At 37.2% G+C, this 20,123-nt stretch overlaps 1 protein-coding gene across 1 annotated transcript in view; it reads left to right on the top strand.

Annotated features, from left to right (window-relative positions):
- CNTNAP2 (contactin associated protein 2) overlaps window positions 1-20,123 on the top strand; it is a 1,138,684-nt gene that overhangs the window by 416,624 nt on the left and 701,937 nt on the right. The gene's annotated exons all lie outside the window — the stretch shown is intronic.

Below are 20,123 nucleotides of genomic sequence, written 5' to 3'. Positions count from 1 at the left end.
ATGAAAGAAAATTTACAGCAGAGGTTATACTTTTCTCTGTCGTTGTACCCTGCACTTTGATGGTTTTGAGCTTCATTTTCACTGTTGAGAAATGTAAATTTAAACATACAATAACCAATTGTGTTATTTATCCCTTTGGAGGGGAGGGGGGGAACACAAACACACAAAAAAATGAATTCAAAGCACTGTAACTTAACTATAAGAGCAGATAGAGAAGCACAGATTTAATGATCTATTTAAAACTAAAGAGAGCTAGTCTGCAGTAGAGTTTCACTAACCTTTATTTCCATCTCTGCTAGCATCCTGCTGTAAAATCTGAAAACCCTGTATGTTGAAAATATTCAAAACCAAAGTTACATGGTAAGAGGTGTTAGATTCAAAACTGTATTCATTTTTATTTTGAAAAATCTTCTCATATCAAAGAGAGAACTGTGCAGCACACAAATTCATTGCTTGATAGATACTTTGGAAATCTTTTCCTTTAGCTCTTACCATCATCCTTTCTTTGCCACAGAACAGAGATGTAGCTAAAAGAAAAATAATCAGGAAAAGCATTAGCAAACTATATTTGTCTGCGTTCTTCTACTCCTGTAACATTTTTTCTTCTCCTTTTCATCTTCACAAAATGAAGACAAGTAAAAAAAAAAAAAAAAGTCATAAGGAAAAGAAGGTTAGAGCTTTGCTAGTAAATTTTAGCCAAGTTTGAGTGACAGAGAGGTCTCTGAGAAGATGTCTTCTGTGTAGTTCAGGAATATTGCTGTATCTTGTAGCATTCTTCTCCTGGCAGCAGGTAGTATAAACAAGTAAGAATAGAAACCTAAACATATATTAGTACAACTATAGATCCTTTCTCTAAGGAATATTGTGAAGTTGAAATAGAAGAGGAAGTAGAAGATGGAAATTGGGTTATCTATGTACCTCAATACGTATGTACTACGTATTGACAGTAATTCTACTGTCAATAAATTGCCAACTTTTTATTTTAATTTCAGTAGGTTTAAGGATGCTGCTGCTTTGTCAGGAGAAACCCTAGCAGTACGCTGCCAAGTGCCAGGGAACCTCATAAAAAACGTTCTACTCCTATCATTGATCTTCTGTGATTTTTTGGATAATCTAGTCCTATTTATTATTATTATTATTATTGCTATTGATGTTTGGTTTCTGACACTGCTGTGAATGATGCCACAGAAACTGCTTTGAATCCTGCTGTACAAAGAAGACAACTGCAATTTTTGTTAAGAATTAAAAAAAAAAAAAAAAAAAAAAAGCTTACATATCTGCAGGAAGTGATTTGCTGACGTGTACAGTTATACTTTTCTTATATAATACATCCAGCAGATGTTCTGAAATATTACCATAGTTCCAAAGCATACAGTATGTTATTAAGGGCTGTTTATTTATTTTTCCCCTGCCCCCGCTTCATCAAGGCTTGGTTTTAAACAGAATATTCTTATCCAAAAATATGTTTAGCTTTATGAAAATGTGTTTTTAGCAAGAGGTATTACGGGTAATAGGGAAAAGCTGAAGAAATAGACACAGGCATTATTACCTTAATGCCATTCTTGTATGACAGTATTCTGAGGAAACTAGAAAAAAAAAAATCTAAAATAAATGACTGTTTAATTTTATAAGCAGTTTTAACTGCTGCTTGCAAACTGGATTTGCAAGTTTCATTGGAAAAAGTGCTTTATCTTGTTTCCTGAATTGTAGGTGTACTTAGCTATACTAATTGCATTTTGCTGCTAAGCTGATAGTGATGGTGCCTTCTATCTAAAATTCATGGCAAAAGGGAAAGAAATTATCTTGCAATTACAATAATGCTTCCAAATTTATTTTTTGTATGCTGTATATGCTGCATGATGCAGTTGTGAGCCAGAGGACAAAGGCCTCTTCCACCTTTTTCTCTATTAGAGGAAGGAGATGTTATACTGAGAGTATAGGGATTTTAGCTGACAGGAAAATCTGACAAGGAAAAATTAATAAGTACTGTGCCTTTTTGATACATGCACTAAGAGCACAGGGAACATACTGTGACAGGTCTCATTTGGTAGACTGGGAATTGCCCTGGCTTAAGGCTTTGAAGAAGAAAATGTTCATTGGTTTGGGGGGATTGCCTTAGGCATTCTCAGTTGGTTCTGTGAAAACTCAGCATATTATAATATGCCAAATAAGAATGACTTGTCAGAGGTTCTCAAAGTGTGTAATGTTACTTTATGTCAAACATATGGATCATTTCATGAGACAAATCACATAATAGTTGAGGTTGGAAGGGACCTCTGAAGATCATCTAGTCCAATGTCCATGCTAAGCAGGATGACCTACAGCACATTGCACAGACTGGCATCCAGGAAGATTTTGAATATCTCCAGAGAAGGAAACTCCACAGTCTCTCTGGGCAACCTGTTCCAGTGCTCTTAAGAGTTCCCCCGTCTTCTCTTTTCCAGGCTAAACAGGCCTAGTGCTCTCAGCCTGTCCTTGTATGACAGGTGCTCCAGTACTCTAATCATCTTAATAGCCCTCCTTTGAACTTGCTCCAGTAGCTGCATGTCCCTCTTGTACTGGGGAGCCCAGAACTGGACATGGTACTCCAGGTGTGGCCTCACCAGGGCTGAGTAGAGGGGGAGTATCACCTTTCTTGACCTTCTGGCAACACTCTTCCAGCTCAGGATACCATTGGCCTTCTTGTCCACAAGGGCATAATAATGCTGGCTCATGGTCAGCCTGCATTCAGCCTGCACCAGGACTCACCCTTTCTCTGCATGGTGATGAGGGTAGGGGAATCTTCATTTCTGGAACAGTGTCTGTGGCTGGTTGAGGCGCCTAATTCAGTGATTGAAGAGCTCTACCCCACTAGTCAATCTCTTCTAATTCTCTGATGCTGCCCAGTCCGACCATCTCCTCCAGAAGCTCTGCCACCAGGCGAAGCAGTTCTTCAATCTGGGCACACCTCCCACAGCTGTGCTTATTACTGCCATCCTGTACAGAGTAGGGCACACCTGACAGCCTGACACCTGAGTTCCCCCCAGAGCTCCAGATGGGAGGTTGCATTGGCTGTGGTGGGTGCTGAGCTCCTTGAGGTCATGGCCATCTGCTGGGTGGATACCATCGCTCCCTGGTCAAACTGACCAAGCTTAAGTGGCCTGCCTGCTCGATGTCCCTGCATGCACTGCCACACAGTGGCACTTGGTTGCTGTGTTGCCTTTGAATGACAGAGGGAGGCCTGCTACTGACCCTGCCCAAGCCTTGTCAGCTGCCCTCACAAGGGCTGCTAGGTCTTGGTGGCTCCCTTGATTGCCTGAAAAGGCCTCAATGTAGGGAGCCCACTGTGTGTTGTGATCCCTGGCTCTGTTGCAGAACACGTCCACCCCAAGCTGATTGCCTTGATGAGAGGAGTCTCATAGGAGATGATTAGTAAGTTGTCCTGAAATTGGACAGGTTTTGTCCAAAGTCTTTGATATATTCAAGAGGGTCTAAGCGGAGGACATGCTAGTCTGTACTAAATTACTTTCACAAAACATCTTCCAGTCATTGTAAAGTGTTTTTTGGGTCCCTCACTACAAGACATCGAGGCCCTGGCACATGTCCAGAGAAGGGCAACAAAACTCCTGAGGGGAGTCTGGAGCACAAGTCCTATGAGGAGCAGCTGAGGGAGCTGGGATTGTTTAGTCTGGAGAAGAGGAGGCTCGGGGCAGACCTCGTTGCACTCTACCACTTCCTGAAGGGAGGTTGTGATGAGAAGGGGGTTGGCCTCTTAGAAAACTCATGATAAGACTCAAGGAAATGGCCACAAGTTGCACCTGGTGAGGTTTTGATTAGATATCAGGAAAAGCATTTTCTCTCAAAGAGTGGTCAGGCACTGGAATGGCCTACCCAGGGATGTGGTGGTGTCACCATTCCTTGTGGTGTTCAAGCAGCACCTGGATGAGGTGCTATGAGATATGATTTAATAATTTAGTGGGTAGTATTGGTGATAGGAGGACAGTTGGACTAGATGATCTAGTAGGTAGGTCCTTTCCAATCCTGTGTTTCTATGATTCTATAGGGAAGTTTTGTTTGTCTGCTAGTTTATGATATGAAGAGTAACCAGCAGTTACTAAATTTGCAGTGCTCCTGAGATGTCCAGTGGTTTCAAGTCTAAAATCAGTATCTTGTCCAGTCTTAGATTCCATCAAGTTGAGCCTGAGGATATGTAGATAATAATTTCTAAGCTAATAGGTATTATATAGAAGATTCTCCTGACTCCCGAGATACTTTACTTCAGAATAGAATTCCCCATTCCCCTTTTTCTGTTTGTACAAAAACCTAAAATCAGTTGGTCTAAGCTCTTACAGGAAAAAATAAAAAAATAACCAGAACTCAAAAAAAAAAAAAAAAAAATCAATCTGTGTAGCTCTGTGTAGTTTGTGTCTTAATTCAGAATATACAATAAAATGTGAGTGCAGTAGGTGGATGTCTCTTTATTCACAATTCCAAAAAAAAAATATTAGAGGGAAAGTTTTTTTACTGTTATTATCCAAATGCTGGTAGTTTAGCTGCAATTTTGCTTTCAAAAACAGGAAAGAATCTTCCTTTTCACCCCATTTTAGTTCAGCAGAATATACATTTTAGGAAGAAGGTATATTCATTGAAAATATCCATCTTAAATGGCAGAATTGGTTAAGTGAATAGAAAAGTGCATCTTTCACACTATTCTACAAATGCTGTCTCTGAAGACAGCTGATGAGTAATAAAAAAACATTTCATTATTTCTGTTTACTATTACTATAAACATATATTGATTAAAATACTAAATGCCACAGGACTGAAAATCTTCAGATTTTCTCGTGCTTCTCATGTTCTGAATGTAATATAAGGATCTTAGAAAAGTCAGCTGTCTGAGAACAAATAAGCAGTGAGTTCTTTTACATTGAAGTATTCCCTTGGACAATGAAAAAGTCACTGTATTTACATATATATAGATATTTTTTTTTCATAGGTATATAATATCTGGTGCTATTTTTTTACTTTTTTTTTTTTTTTTTGCTATTATCTATAATAAGGAATTGATTTGCTCTAGGATCATATTACTGACTGTTAGGTTGAGTATGAATTTCTTTGCTGTGATGTATAATGTAAAATCAGATTTTGGTAACTCCTTTAAATACACAGAAACTCAGAGCAACTGTTCACTGTTCTCAGATCTTAATCATAGAATTATAGAATGCGTTGGGTTAGAAGGGACCTTAAAGATCATTTAGTTCCACCCCCCCCTCCCCCAACATAGGCAGGGATGCCACCCACTAGATCAGGTTTCTCAAAGCCCCATCCAACCTGGTCTTGAACACGTCCAGGGATGGGGCACCCATAACTTCCCTGGGCAATTTGTTTCTGTGTTTCACCACCCTCTGCGTAAAGAACTTAATTCTAATGTTTAATCTAAATCCACCCTCGTTCAGTTTAAAACCATTCTCCTTGCCCTAATATATAATTATCTATCTATCTATCTATCTGACTGAGCAAAAAGTTGTCCTATTTTTATTAGAATAATAGCCAATGTGGTCCATGAAGTCCATTCATCATTACAGTCCCATACATCAATAATTCTGGTTTGGCTGAGGCTACAATATATCACATTCTGATTTCTGAGTCAATGCAAATGGCAATACAGAATGTATCCAAGTATATTACTTGGGCTGGATTCCAGCTTTTATTCTTCTACAAAGTGTCCATTGTCAGGTTATTTAGTTATTAGTGCTAGTATTTGCAGAAAAAAAAAAAATTAAGGCTAGGTTAATAATGTTTCCTGCAATTAAGATAGTGGTAAAAGTGAGCGATGTCAGGATTTTGGCATATACTGCAGCAGGTTTCAGTAGGCATAGATATGATATAATTCATGCCTTGTGGTTTGAAAAGTGGAATGTATATCCTGTTAGGTTATCTGGCTTTTGTTTGTTATGGGATCAGCATGAATGTAGCAACTGTAAACTGATACACAAGTTTTGAATTAAAACTTCCCCTGAATGTTTTGTGGTAAATTGGGACAGAAGGATGACAAAACGAAAAAGTGCAACCAATGCTGACAGAGAATGTTTTGAAACAGCAGCTGTACATTAAACCCTCAAGTGACAGCATCTACACAGGAAACTTTTATGGTCACTGGAGTTTAGAATGTGACAGAAGAGCATAGTTCCTGTCAGAGATGGTTTTATATGTGTACAGCCCCAAGAAAACAGGCAGGAATGTAGGCATTGTAGCCACATCAATTTGACTTCTGTGCACATTAGCGAAAATTTATCTTGAAATGGAGAATGAAGAATAGCAAAAAAAAAAAAAAAAGAAAAAAAAAAAGGTCAAACTTCTTTTAAGGGTTTCTTGGAGTCATTATCTTGTTGTCTTTGGAAATAAGTGACGTTTTGAAAAGAGCTTGGTAAATAATGACAAGCTGTTTATTCTGTGATAATTTTAGCTAGAATCCTAATTCAGATTTCTGTCAAAAACTTGCAAAGAGCAGCTGCATAGAAAGGTACTAGAAAGCTTTTCCTAGCTTGAAGTCATTAACATCAAAAATACTGGGTGCACCACATCTTCAAAGCCTCACATATTTTATTTCTAAATGTCTCAGTTTTTCAGACAGCAGCTGTTACAGTGAACATCTGCAACTTGATATGAAGTTGTGGTAAATGTAAATCATTACAATATTGTCTACAGGCAAGCAACTGTGGTACTGAAGAGTTAATGACAAACAAACCAAATCCATTGTAATCATTGTATTAATTTCATTTCTTCACTTTTTAGGAGCTTTTCCCAAGACTTTTCAATTACACTGCAGCAAAAAGTGTTATGAATCTGAGGGCTTGGGGGAACCAAACAAAACACCCACTCAAACAAATGTGAATATGTGAATACACTATTTTCTCCTTTTTATACAGTTAGATTTTCAAATGGTACATGGAAATATTCCCTGCCTAATATTTTATGCTTTCTGAAGCACCTCTGTCAACTTTTGTCTGTATATAAAATCTTAGTGTCTTGTTCGAGTTTCCAGACAGTGGTAGATTCAGACAGTTTTCATCTGTTGTCTTTGATACTAGCTGGTGCTTGAATTGTTCCAAATGACCTAGTAATATAATATTTATAATACAAAATCTTATTAGCCATGGAGGGGTATATAGTTCCTACTCCTTTGCCTTTCAAAAGATTAAGAGGTTGTGGTGGAGCCAGGGCAGAATTAAAGTAATATTCCTTCACCTTTGCATTCTTCAAATTGAGATATTGACATGGATTGGCTGAGCAACCACTGGAGTGTAGCAGCTGCACTACATATGTGTATTTGTGTATAATGTATACTTTACCCATACATTACAGAATTCATATCACTTTATGCTACAAAGTATTTCTGAAAAGAAAAAAATATTTATTATTCCTAGCATAGTCTGCCAGTTAGTATTTCATGGGGTCATTCAACTTTTGCTAGAGTTAGTGAACCGCTATTTCATTGTGGAATTATTTATTTCTACAGGGAAACCTTGTTATTTTCTTGGCAGTTTAACACCTGTTAATTTGTGGGGAGGGTTTGTCACAACTTTGGAGTCTCAGCTTTTGGAAAGTTGTGAATTTAAAACATAATGCATGTGTTCAATTTGGATAAATGAGTGGTGCAAAGTTGAGTTACCTGGATATCCCAAATGATATGTCATTTTCACCTTTTCCAGTGCTGTTCTGTTTCATCTAGTTTGCTCACAGTCGTCAACTGAGATTGATAAAAGTAACAGCTTCTATCTCAACAGTAAAACTGCAATTTTGTACTATATCTAGCAGTAGTTACGCTTCAGTTTATTTTGCAAAGGAGGAAAATCTGCAATTTTAGTGCAGATTTTATTTGTACTGTGTGATACAGTATTGTAAAGGTAACTCAGACACAGCTAAATGAACTATCCAGAAAGCAGGACTATTTAAGCCAGACTGAAATGTTTGCTAGGTCAAGAAGTACTACCTCACACATTGTTTCTCTACACAGTGCAGATATACTCCAAGACATCTTTTGCTTTTACCTTCTCTCCTGATCCCAGCCTTGTGGTCTAATGCTCCAGTCTTGTTATAAAGCCCACTATACTTTCAGCATCTTTCCCCAGAGAAGCTTTCTTTGTAGCAATTGCCTGTCTTGTGTTGCCTAACATATTTGTTTCACCATTAACCAAGGCCATGGTGTATTTTAAACCTTTTTTAGTGCTTTTATTGGCCCAGAATATTTTCCTTATTCAAGTGCAATTACGCAAAATGTTTGTTATTTGGTGCTAGAGGTTTGCAGACTTCTCGAAGTATTTGGATGTACTTTTTGAATATGTGTTTCATGAAACACATGTGTTTCATCCCACCTGGGGATAGTGAGCAAGCAGCTATGTGGTGTTTAGCTGCCTGCTGGGGCTAAATCACAACACTCATGTAGATGTTTGAAGTAATACAAGAGTAGTATTCCAATGTTGTAGCAACATCCTCTTATACATCCATTGATAAATGTACCTTACATACAATTACTTATTCTGGAATATGGATATGGAAACAGAGCATGCAAGGTATGAAGGGCTGCATATTCTTGTGGTCATAAACATCCTCTCTTCAGGCCCAGCGGACCTCTGATAGTATTTCAAAGGTTTTGAAACTACTGTAGCTCTCTTGACTTTCATGGACTTTAAGACTGATAAACCTTCAATATTTTGGAATAAAGTAGAAAGATATTTGCAAGAGAGAAGACTTGTTATAAACCTTAGCTTTCTGGCAGCTCCTTGTGACACTGTAGAAAGACAGTTCCCTAATGATCTTCCTTGCCCCAGATTAATAAACTCATACTCAGATTGGTCTTTCAAGTGACATTAAAATGAGCCTCAAAGTCTCTCCATGAGCGTAAAGGTCTCATAATGTTATGAACATGGAGCATAATACTTCTCTCTTGTAGTTTCAAAAGATCGGCACTATTTTTTTCTTTTATTTTCTTTTCTTTTTTTTTTTTTTCCCCTACATCTAATGTTTGAAGAAGATAATCTGTAATTTCAGTTTAGAGTACACTCATTGCTAACTCATTCCAGGCTTTTGATGGCTGCAGATGTCACATGTAAGCCTTCCCATGTACCAATTCTGTGAGAGTTCTGATGCACACAGGCCTACTTCCCAGGCCCCTGACAATTAAAACTACTGTTCTGAAGTAAATCTGGTTTTAGGGGGGGGTGGCTGCTTTCTCAGTGGAAATTAACTTTTTTTTTTCTTTCATTGCTAAGATCACTTCACACATAGTATAATGTGATGAGGGTTTAACAGAGATTTAATGATATGACACATTCAAGCACTAGTAAAAATGTGTTGGAGTGTTGTGCTTGCACTTAGTAACAGAAGCTGAGCACACAAAAAAAAAAGTGCACATGAGAAAGCTACAAGGTCCTTGACAAAATAGAGGTCTTTTTGTTTGTTTTCCAACTATATTCTACTCTTGTTAGCTTTACTTAATAACAAGTAAGCTATACATGTTCTATATAATAGTGTTCCATTATTTGCTTATTGCATTATATACATGTACACACAGACAAGTCCACCAGAAAATTTTACGTTAAGATTTACATCAGAAAAAGGGAGTTGAGCCCTCTTTGGTAGTCATTTAAATGTAAGTTTTGTTTATATTTGCTGTGCTTTTCATAGTGCTGATCCCTGACATTACAAAGGCTGAGGGATTGACAGCTGTGGGACTACTTGCTTGTCCCTTGTCTGTAAAGGAACCCAATGTGGAAGGTGGGGGTGTGTTGCATTTATGTGGCAAGGGTTTTGTAGCAGGGGGACTGCAGGGGCAGCCTCTGTGAGGAGAATCCAGAAGCTGTCCCGTGTTAGATTAGAGCCAGTTCCAGCTGGCTCTAAAAGGGATGCAACTCTGACTGTGCCTGTGTGTGAGCATGTTTAAGAAAGGGGGCAGGGGGATTAAAAACGTTGCACAACAGCAACTGGGAGAGCAAGGAGTGAGAACCAGCCCTGTAGACCCCAAGGTCAGTGCCTAAGGAGGGCAGGAGGTGCTTCAGGCACAGAGCAGACATTCCCCTGTAGCCTGGTGGAGCAGATTGTCCCGCTGCAGCCCATGGGTCCTGTGGTGGAGCAGATCTCCACCCTGCAGTCTGTGGAGGAGCCCCCGGTGGAGCAGGTGGATGTAGCCTGGAGTAGCTGTGGCCTATCGAGAGACCCTGCAGGAGCAGGCCCTGGGCCAGAGCTGCTGCCCGTGGAGAGGAGCCCACGCAGGAGCAGGGGGCCTGTGGGGAGTTCCCGCCCATGGGGGACCAGTGCTGGAGTAGTTTGCTCCTGATGGATGGGCCCCATGGTATCGAGCCATATTGGAACAGTTCTTGAAGAGCTGCTGCCTGCGGGAAACCTATGCAAGATCATTTGGGGAAGGACAGCATGCCATGGGAGGGATCCCAAGTGGAGCAGGGGCAGGGAGAGGGACCTTGAAGGAATGGTAGAGACAAAGCGTTAGGGTCTGACTGCAGCCCTCAGTCCCTGTTACCTGCATCGCTCAAGGGGAGGATGTAGAAGTGGGTGGATGGGTGGAAGATGTTCTTAGTTTGTTTTTTAGATTATTATAATTATTATTTAGATTCTTTTAGATTCTCAGTGTTCTTGTCTGTTAATAATAGGCAATAAATTATACAAATCTCACTATGATGAGTCTCTTTTGCCTGTGACAGTGGTTGGTGAGTGATCACCCTGCCCTTCCCCCATTTTCTCCCCACCCTTTTTTTTCCACCTATAAATCCCTTTTCATTGTGTTTTCTTCCACTTTCCCTTTGAGGAGGAAGAGTGAGAGAGCAGTGTGGTGGAGTTTAGCTTCCCAGCTGGGCAAAACCATCACAGAGGATTTCAAGTACACACATTTGGATTCTCTAAAATGCCCTTCCTACATACATCATATCTCAGCTTTTCTCTACAACTGACTGTATTTGTGTGTGTTTCTTGATGGAAAACTGGATTTGAAACGACAGCTTATATTTTCATTAAACAATAATACTGCAAGGAAGATATTTCTGTAGATTAATTTAGAAATATTTTTTTTTCCCCTGCATGGATTGGAGTCCAATCTTTAGGAACAATGTTAGGAGACCTGAACTCTTCTCGGAGTATCTAGCAGAAGAACAGCAGCTTAGGTTGCAGCACATTTGAGACAGTAGTTTCTCTCTGCCTTGGATCAACTAAGCAGATCTTTTTTGAGTGTAGTGTAGTAAAGTAAAATATGACTAATATTTAAACCTTCATAGAGGTGCTCCTTTGGAAAAAAAATAAATATATATATATATTCTAAGATATATATCTATATCTATATATATAGATATATGCATATATCTAAGATATATATATTTTTTCTTCTAAGTATTAGAAGAGATCACATCTTTGCCTTCCCTTCCTTTTTCCATTCCCTTTTTCACTATGCAGAACTGTATGTGCTGGGAAAAAAATGCTCAGTCAACAGCTTCCTCTTCCAAACACGTTACAGTGCTAGGTTTAATCTAGTTCTGCATGTTTGAAGAAGCTGCATGTTTGAAGAAGATAATGAATCTTCTTTCACATCACTGTACACAGAGAATAAACACATTGGAACCAATAAAGCATAAAAGTGATAAGAGACCAAAACCAGGTCTAAGATTGGAAAAGCCCAGAATCTTTTACCTAGTCTTTGAGGAAAATTGATTTGAAGCATTACCTCTAATACATACCTTGAGTAAAAAGGATAGGTCAGATGGAACTGATATAATGGCTTTATTTTGTTCTTTATTATATCAAGATTAGCCTGATACAAGGGGTTTTGTGCCTTGTATTCCACATGTTCAGCTGGAAGAAGACAAATGGTGGTATTTACAAGATCTTTGTTTGTACACACTGAATGCAAGTGTGGTTGAAGGAATACCATCAGCAAGTCTGACAAAACCATTCAATTTTATATTCTGTAGGTTACATGCTATGGAGACAAACTTATAAACGAACATTATAAGGTTATAAATGAAGGTTCTTCAGGAGCCTTAAATAGAGTGATAGAAAAAATGAGAGGAAATGAATGTAACATTAAAAAGAGTAAGTTAAAAGCAAAGAACTGGAAACAATAGGAAGAAAGAGGTGGAGATTAAAAAAAAAAAAATAGAGGCAGGAATAAAAATTATATAGATTCCACACTCAGAAGGTAGTGGAAGTCTGAATAATATGCTTACCTACACTCTAGTTAGTGAAATACACCAGTTTACTCCAGTAAAGCCCCAGACTAACAAATAGGGTGCAAATACAGTATTTTGTTAGTTGCTTCATTGCTTTAAATTTTCTTTTATTACTGTACAACCTCATTTTCAGGTAGCCCCTTGTCCTGAATAGGACTATTTTTAAAGTTTGATTCTAGTCTAGTCAACATGAATAATATTGGTAGATTCTGGTTTCTTGTATGTCTTTACAGACAATTTTATGGCACATATTACTCGTGGCTACTGCCAGAACTCTTACATGAATGAGCCTCAGTGAATCAAAATTATATGGATTTACACGCTTTTAAGGTTATAAAAGATTAAAGCAGGGACAGTCTTCTTTGACCTACATTTTATGACTCCTAGTAGATCACAGGAAATCACTAGATCTATGCTAGCCTAGAACACACAGTATTGCAAACACAGTGATAAAATTGTAAAGAACTTCAGAACTTGAAATGCATAAGATGAAACATGCTTTTCTTTTGTTTCATTGATAGTCCTAAGTAGTATTAAAAAATGTTGATATTTAATCATAGAGGTCTAGGAGGATTGGAACCTTCTCTTTATATGTATAAAAAACAATTAAAAAAAGAAAGTTTACATTTTATTAGTTGCCTAGTGAATTGCCTACTAAGTTGCCTAGACCATTCCAAGTCTGATTTGGGAAAAGAATCATTTAGACCCACTGTACTCTGTTGTACTTGCCAGCTACTCCAGAAGCACAGGCAGTGTAAAAGAAAATATACGAGTTGTTTCAGTAGCAACTGCAAACATCCTGCTGTTGCCAGTGACTAAGGATGTGCTTGCCCATAGTTTATCCTTGAAAGTAATTTCTGTGGATTGAGAAAACAAATTTATCTTGTTTGATTTTCTTGAAGTATAATAGGAGAAGTGTTATGAAGGGAGGTTACAGATCAGTGATTGATCTGTAAGATGCTTTAAAAAAGCAAAGATTCAGTAGTGGTGAGACACAGCCACTGCAAGGATTATAAAACTATAGGAAAAAAAAAAAAAAAAAAGATTTGGCATCATGATTTCCAGTGGGTTCCTTAGGCAGTATCTTAAATCACATGCAAAGAGACAGAAGAATATTTTTCCCATCTTTACCTGCCTCTCATTTTCAGCATCATTGCTGGTGAACAAAAACTCCTTGATTCTTCTGTAGCATACAAACACACATCAGGAACTGTTTTTAACATGAAGGGGAGTCACAGGGCGTTTCTTTTTAGAAGCAAAAAAAAATGTTTACAACATATGTTCAGGTTCACTCTATTCAGGTACACTTCCCAGATACTTATTCTGTACGTATACCCAAAGGCTGACCCTAACTATTGCAGTATAGGAGAGGAACAATGGAAGTAGTTCAACTGCCTAAGGAACACATCTCTGTTATTCATGCTTCTTTCTGACTATCCTCCAGAAATCAGACCTTCTCCAAGCATTATCTCAGGGTAAGACCTATCCCAGCCTAAATAGGATCACAGTGTGCAAATATCAGCCTTGCACAACAGCAACTCAATCTCCTTAAGGGTAGGCTTGTTCCCAGCCCCCCCCTTTCCCCCCTTTTAACTGATGGAGTCAAATGAATAATTTCTAGATTGTTGTGAGAGGTTTTGCTATTGATAAGTTAATGAGTAAAAGTAGCACATGCTTTGCACTGAGATTTCTTGAGAGTACATGTAGGTTGATTTTGAATTCATTCCGGCTCCGATGTGAATGCAAACAAACGTATGCCTTCTGCAGGTACACTGTGCCCCTCTCCCCACCCTAGGTCTTTCAAGTGAAAATTATAATTTCCAATTTAAGCTGAGAATCTTATTAGCAGTTTTTAATTAAGAAACATATGCATACACCGTTATAAAGTAGAAATTTCTGATTTATATGTTAGACTCACTGTCCTTAAAGATAACTAACTTTATCACTGGTAATTAACAAACTGGCTGCTTAAGGCTCAAAGAAGCTTAGTAATTTGTTTACTCCTCCGCCCCCACCCCCCCCAAAAAAAAAAAAAAAAAGAAAAAATCCACCAACTCCACCTCCTGCCCACATTCCCCCAAAGAGAAAGAAAAAGAGAAAGACAAAAAAGAAAATATCCCTCAGTTTTATCTGTGCCATAGGAAATTCAGTAATTTGAGCTTTCAAGTGAAACTTGTGTAACACTTCCTTTTGCCTTTGCAGTACATGATTTAGGTTCTACATCTTGTGTAGTTCAACAGATTCTGTAAAATCTGTAGCAGACCCCTAATTTCATCACCAGTTTTTTCAGCACAGGGGGGAGGAAAAAAAAAAAAAAAAAAGTACAGTTGAATCAGAAAAGCTTTAAAAACCAAAACAAACAAAAAACAAAACAAAACAAAACAAAAACACACACACAAAAAAAAAAAAAAAAACACAAAAAAACACAACAAGGGCTTCAATCTGTAAAACATACAGTGTCTAAAAGGTATCCAAGGCATTTTGTGAATCAGTGTATCCTAATCAAACTAGTTTTACACTAAGTACTAAACAGAAGCCTTTCAAGAACTACTTTAGGCCCATGTTGAGATCTCTGTACAAATGAATACCCAGATGCTTGCCTCTTACTAGTAGTACAAGGTAAGACAATCTGACCTGAAAGCAAGCGTGTGCTCGCTTTCATCTGCCTGCTGTTGTTATTTCATTTTTTATTTTTTTGACTTTTTGTGTTTTGGAAAGCTGAGATAAAATCTCTACAAGTAGAAAACATGCGTAAACGAAGGGACCTTTTAATATTTCTTCACAGTTTATTTGGTTGAAATTGAAAATGCCAGAGGTAACTTTTTATGTCTTCTAAGTCATTTTTTCTACTTCTATTTCTAATTTCTAATCTTAATTTCTAATACTGTATAGGCTATTTGTAAATAGTGTGATCTATAGTCTTCACAAGAAATCTGAAATGTCTGGCTTATTTTAAAAAAAGTTACTCTCTATTCTATTTTCCACACAGAAAAATCAGTTTACCCTTTGGGGCTTGAAAATTCTCTTCTTAGAAGAAGGAAACAATGAAGAATTTCAATAAGAACTATTTTATCCTCTCCCTCTAGGATATTGTCTATCTTAAACATAACATTTATGTTACATCCCATCCAACATAGAATATATAATATTTATATTATGTCCCATCCTACAGAGAAACATGGTCTCTCTCCGCTTACAGATGATACATAGTGGAAATAGAGTCATTAAATTTCCTCCTTACTGAGCTGGAGACAGCAGGAAAAAAAAAAAAAAAAAAAAGTTACTACTTTTTGTAAAATTTTCTACTGAGAGAAGAAAATACTCCAAGTATTTTCAGTAAAATACAAGTATTTTACAAACATAAAAAAAAATATATATTTTTTTCCAATTTTTCTTTCAAACATGTCTTTTCCAAGCATGGTTCACATAGATTTGGAATAAGCATTTCAGAATAAATTTTCACTGTGTAGCTACTCCCATGTACAAGCCAATCAGACACACAGATGCAATTGCCGGCTGGATATCACAGAGATCACATCAAATGTTCACAATATCTTTCCCTGATCTAGTTTTAAGTCTAACACGCAATTTCAACAGTCATTGACTTCAGTATGTATTAAGTGTTTTACACCTAATCCATTTTACATAATAGAGTTAATGCTGCTTAACTAGAAACAAAATAGTTAAATTCACAGAATTTCACTTTAAGGCAGTGACTTGTGTATATAAACATTATATAAAAACACCATTTGTAAAATACTACATTGTGTTTACCTCAATTGTATGGAAACAAAGTTGAATGAATAATATGAACATGGTTTGGCAGGTTTCATCTTTTTCTCTTATCTTCATCTTTTTGTAATGGAGCAAAAGTGCCACAAGTCCAGTATAGCTAAGCCTCTGTAAAAGACTCTGTATAGCTAAGACTTTGTAAAACACAGTGATTCATAAAGGTACCCATGCAATTCTGTGAATCAGTGTTTTAGGAATGGTTTATTTTTTTACAAAGTACTAAACAGCAGTCTTTGAACAGCTGAGTCAAGTCCACACTGAAAATCTCTGTATAAACAGGCATTCAGCTGTTGTCTTCTTTAGTAACAGTACATAATAAGTCACTGACCCATTATTACATTTCTATACCATAGGAAATGAGTTTTTTGTTTGTTTGTTTTAATAATCTTTAAGCTGTGCTACAGTATGTCAAAAGATGTCTTATACTTTTAGCCTCACTTTAATCACAGAATCATCATAGAATGGTTTGAATTGTAGGCGATCTTAAAAATCATCTAATTCCACCCTCACTGTCATGGGCATGAACAATTTCCACTAGGTCAGGTTGCCCAAGGCCCCATTCAGCCTGGCCTTGAATGCCTCCAAGGATGGGGCATCCACAACTTCTCTGGCCAACCTGTTCCAGTGCCTCACCACCCTCTCAGTAAAGAATTTCTTCCAAATACTTACTCTAAACAAACCCTTTTTTAGTTTAAAGCCATTACTTCATCTTATAACTGCACTCCCTGACAGAATCCCTCCCTGGCTTTCCAGTAGGTGCCCTTTAGGTACTGGAAGGCCACTGTAAGGTCTCCCTGGAGCCTTCTCTTCTCCAGGCTGAACAACCCCAATTCCATCAGTCTCTCTTCATAGGAAAGGTGCTCCAGCACTTTGGTCATCTTTGTGACTCTCCTCTTGACTCACTCTAATACATCCATGCCCTTGTTATATTAGCAGCCCAAGAGCTTTTACCCGCTCTAGGTGGGGGTCTCACGAGAGCAGAGCAGAGATTGAGAATACCTTCTCTTGCCCTGCTGGCCACACTTCTTTTGATGCAGCCCAGGATACGGTTGGCTTTAAGGGCTGCAAGCTCACATTGCTGCCTCATATTCAGCTTTTCAACGTGCTTTATGAATTTGAGTTTTCATTTGAAAACTTAGTATCTTCCCTGCTCTCCCCAGGTTGTTTCAATGTTTTCATGGAACTAAATAAATTTCCATATGCTGATGTTTTGCCTCATTTTCATTTATTGTGAATTTTCAGATAAACAAGTTCATTTAGGAATGATGATTATTCTTATAAGATCAGATGATAGTTTAAGTAAGCTGTAGAGATTCCAATTGCTCAGTCTGTTTGTCTTTCTAAAAATGACAAACTAAAAGCAACAGCAAACAGTTTGTGTGTAAACATTACAGTAGGGATTCTGGTTTTGTCTGCTTTGAAGTTATGGTTCTATCTCTCTCTGAACCAAACCAGATCTGTAGGCCACTGGAGGAAACTTTAAAATCCTTTGTGTATGATTTTCATCCCATTTATGTAGCAAAGAGACATATGTGGTGGGATTTTTAGTTAGAATATTTTGATCTTTCTGCTTCTGTCATGATGGTGAGTCCAAAAGCATACAGTTCTGAGTTGAATACAGTCATTTTAAAGCAAGAACAGGTGTTACAACTTTTGCCAATGAATTGATATTAAAAATGTAAAACAAAAGAGTATCTTGTTTTTATCTATAAGACTAAAATAGCATCATAGGAAAGCTATATTCTGTGGAAAAAGCATAAAGTTAACTTTACAGCTACTTGAAGAAACAGCAGAATATTCTAAAAATTCTCAGACTTTAGAGACAATTGTATTTAGCTATACAGTTTAATTAGTGATAGCATTTGTATTTTATTTTCTATATCCTGTTCACAGGTTGTGTAGGTGTCTGTATCTCATTCATAGTGATCTACAAGAATTTGGCTATGGTTTGAATCAGCTGCTCAGCTGCTGGCAGTCTGTGTGGTTGTTTGCAGAGGTGTTGGTTAAAGCAACTTACTTCATGGCTTACCTGTCATGATAGTAAAATGCTTAGAACAGTTAGGTTTTCTTCTGGCCATATGGAGATTTTTCTTCTGTGCTCATATCTTATGCAGCTTACGAGTCTTAATATCAGGACAAATTCGGGTTTTCATTAAATTATTATTTCAGTTGAACTAAATTTGTGATGAAAGCAATTGAACGTTAGTATGTGACCAGTTACTCAGACAGAATAGCTGTAGTGAAAGAACTGAACAGTAGCTCTGCAAGTTGAAATGTATCCATTTCAAACTTTGGAAGACTGTCCTGGAAAATAGTCATTGTTGGGCATGAGTACAAAAAACTTTCGTCTCAACATATCTGTCTCTAGGATGTCACACTTTGCATTTCACTGCGGCATGACAACAGTGGCCATAACTGAAACTTAAAAATACATTGTGAGCACTTAAATGTGTCTCAGTAGTGATTGCTTGTGTTAAATATAAGGTAAGCTCTCATCTTCATTGTAGCAGAGTGTCTCTTCTGGCTAGGTCTTCATAGTGAAAAGTTACTTCCTTTACAGCTACCAAATAACCAGAAATTGAAGAGTTAAAGCCTAATTCTTGTACATTTTGATGTCTTAAGACCTACCAGATGTGGCTAGGATTAACGTTTCCAGGGAATTTACGTTTTCATCCTGGGTCCATCAGAATATAGGCATATAGAGTGAGTGTAAATATTTAGGTTCAAAACTAGTTACGACTGGAAGGAGGCATTATCTTTGGATCCTATGAAGTCTCTAATAATGAGACGGCTACCATGTTCTTATGAAGTATATATTGTCTGATTTCTGAAGGAGCTTTCAGAGGATTTCTGTGAGTCTTAAGAAATAATTTGATTTATTTTGTGTTTGTTTGGGGATAGAGGTGGAATCATGGCTGCTTTGAATGTGTATTTGGTATCCAATAAAAAGAATATAAATAGAATACACTTTATCGGATGAACTGTCATAGCTTAAAAAAATAGATAAGCTTCTGGGTCCATAGGCCTTTTATCTTTTCTCCATTCCCTATTCCTTTTTAAAAAAAAATGAAAATGCTGTTTATTTTAACTAATCAATGTAGTGAATAACGTAAATAAATGCATAAATAAATAAATCTGAATGATGAGGGATGAATAGATTGTTCCTTATTCTTTTTCTCAAGGAGTTAATTACTACATTGGTATAGTTGTTCTTTAAGTGCAGTACTCTCTCAAAAGCAGTCTGTTGAAAAAAAAAATATCTATTTTTGTGAGAAGAGTAAGTTCTATGGAATAGATGAAGATAGCAAGCAAATGTGTTTCTAAAAGATCCTGAACATTATTCCTTTCAACATTATCTGCTGCATATATTTGTTTCAGTTGGCCCTTGAAGAGGAGTAAATTAAAACATTATAAATATACAGGAGTGAAATTGCTGTTATCCTGCAACTTGAAAGCAGCAAAATGAGTGTTCCAAAATTTTATTTTTGATTAAGATATCATGTATTAGAGTGTTGGCTGAACTACAGCTTTGAGTAGCTTTTCTCAGTAGATATTCAATGTCCTAAAATCTTATTTGCTCATTACAGCCCACAGGTGAACAAAATGCCATAGAATGTGAGCCTGTAGGGTACTGAAATACAGATTAAAGTATAAAGTTATCAATGCTCAAATTTGAAAATCATGTTATATTTGTTAATGCTATATTTGAATTCCTAGTCTTTACATTGTATATCACTGCTCAGTTATTTCCAACATGGATATGTACAGTTTTTTATCTTTTCAAAGTAGGGTGAATTCCTGAGGGGAATTTCTCATCAGCACAGCCATCCCTTCTGCCTTTTTCCCCCATGTTTAAGGAAATCTGGGATATATATATAAAATGTATTTAATTTATAAAGTGATAATATAAATATATATAAACTATATACATATATATATGTATAAAATATAAAATTATTAAAAACTTATTATTATCCAACTGGTAATGGTAACGTCAAATTGGTACACGCTTCTGTTATGGATCAGAATCATAGAATCATATAGTGGCTTGGGTTGGAAGGGACCTTAAAGATCATCTAGTTCCAACTCCCCTGCCATGGACAGGGATGCCACCCACTA

The sequence above is a fragment of the Aythya ferina genome (genome assembly GCF_964211825.1).
Source record: "Aythya ferina genome assembly, chromosome: 2".
Taxonomy (NCBI): Eukaryota; Metazoa; Chordata; class Aves; order Anseriformes; family Anatidae; genus Aythya; species Aythya ferina.
Note: the sequence above shows the minus strand (reverse complement) of the source record. Positions and strands in the feature narration are given on the sequence as shown.